Source organism: Henckelia pumila, unplaced genomic scaffold (genome assembly GCF_033568475.1).
Source record: "Henckelia pumila isolate YLH828 unplaced genomic scaffold, ASM3356847v2 CTG_627:::fragment_1, whole genome shotgun sequence".
In the NCBI taxonomy this organism is placed as follows: Eukaryota; Viridiplantae; Streptophyta; class Magnoliopsida; order Lamiales; family Gesneriaceae; genus Henckelia; species Henckelia pumila.
The window spans coordinates 986,684-988,628 of NW_027331869.1; the positions used below are offsets into that span (position 1 = coordinate 986,684).

At 27.9% G+C, this 1,945-nt stretch overlaps 1 long non-coding RNA gene across 1 annotated transcript; it reads right to left on the reverse strand.

Annotated features, from left to right (window-relative positions):
• Positions 1-236: 236 nt before the first annotated feature.
• LOC140873549 (uncharacterized) lies at positions 237-1,348 on the reverse strand. The gene is made up of 2 exons (XR_012148070.1): positions 947-1,348; positions 237-551 (listed from the first exon to the last, which is right to left on the reverse strand). It is a non-coding gene; the product is annotated as an uncharacterized lncRNA (long non-coding RNA).
• Positions 1,349-1,945: the final 597 nt, after the last annotated feature.

Here is a 1,945-nt window from a genome sequence, read left to right on the forward strand (position 1 = left end):
AATGACACTCATTCTTCCCGTATACGGGCCGGAAAGTATTATATATTCATCATGCTCACATGTATCGTACGAATTAATTTCATAAAATATACCAAAATTTAAATGATATTTTCAATTCCATATTGAATCAAATTAATATATCCTTGGCACATAAACATAGCTCAGCAAACATAAACACCAGACAAAATAGTAATACATGAGCACGTACATAAAAGTAAAATTGAAAGTGCAAACAATTAAATACTAAAATTCTTCATTGAAAACCGAAATTAACATGCACAAAGAGTACTTGCACATTGATCTCAAACCTAACCAAGCAATTATTAAGCCGCCAGATTATATTGGACATGCATTTTATTCATATTTGACAAATGAAAGTACTGTTTAATTTCTAAATTAAACAGTAGATCGACTTCTTATTAATTGTTTTCATAGGCAGCACATGCAATGATGGTCGCACTTGTCTCGATCGCAGCAACGAACGCGAGGAACTTTCGGACGACGTTTAAAGGCTGGAGGAATTTTAATACGATCAACTCCAACTCCAAGTGCTGCATATATACAAACAAAATATATATTAATATAATTCAAATTTTTTTATGTAATTATATATAATTCTACTAAAACTCTTTTAAGGATTAAGCGTGTATGAATATATTATATATTCAGGAAAAAAAGGACCAATCAGATTTATGTAAGAGCTATATAGCGAGAATTTCTCAATTGGTAACTCTTTAACGGAGGGATATATATACACTCCCAAACAAAATTACATATAATTTTTTTTTTCTTTAAAAAATAAATATTTCCTAATTGAATTTGAATATATATATATATATATATATATATATATATATCACTATTTAATCAAAGATTGCAAAAAAATAGATAATCGATCAGTACCGACTGCAAAAGAAAATTAATTAATATTGTCAAAAATGCTTACGTGTCCCCACGGTGTTGGTGGTCTCAGACAGATCCCTGGCTGCAATCGCCTGTGAGGAAATGAGAAGAATCAATGATAAGAAGAGGCCGACGAAAAGAATCCTATTCAAACCCATATTTATTTAATCAAAATATATATGAATTTTTTTGATGTAAATATTTGTTAATTGTTCTCGCTATTTATAGATAATAAATGTATAAAACATTGAAGACTCGAAAGACAGAGGAAGTTGCTCAAAGATAAGCGGAGAGGTACATCTCCATCTGCATCTACAAGTTACAGTTGGCCAATAACGCAGTTGTCTACGGGCGAAATCAATGATAAAACATTGCATTCATCTGTTTTTTTTTTTTATTTAAATTAAAATCCAAAATAAATTGTGTTTCAATCATGAAAAATGAGTAAAATAATATAGGATGATTTTGCAAATTTTAAAAAATAGGTTACTAAAATAATATTGAAAAATAAAATAACATTGATTATTGATCTTTAAAAAAAAAAAAAACATTGATCATTGATCTACAAGATCAAATCATCTCATCAACTCTTTTATATTTAATTTAAATAATAATATTATTAATTTCATTTATATAAAAAAATTTAAATTGAAAGGAATTTTATTACTTGATATTTTCGACCATTGTATTAATTGATATTATTAGATTTTGCTTTCTAGACAAGATAAAATATATGGTAAATATCCTGAGTATATATCGATTATGTTAAATATATATTTGCCAAAGTTTAAATCATGTCTTGATAAGGTGATTAGTTGATATAATATAATTCGATATTATCAGGATATTTATCCCTAAGGCACCCGCACGAGTTTTATAATCGTGCAAAATTAATTACTTGTGTTTTATTTACGCTTTAAATTTTCGCTGCACTGTATTGTCTGTGGTTTTACAACACAAACGACAACAGTGTCTATTTTACATAACCAACCACGTACACCGTTTATTTCATAAATTATGTAAAACGGTCAGATCTAGCCGT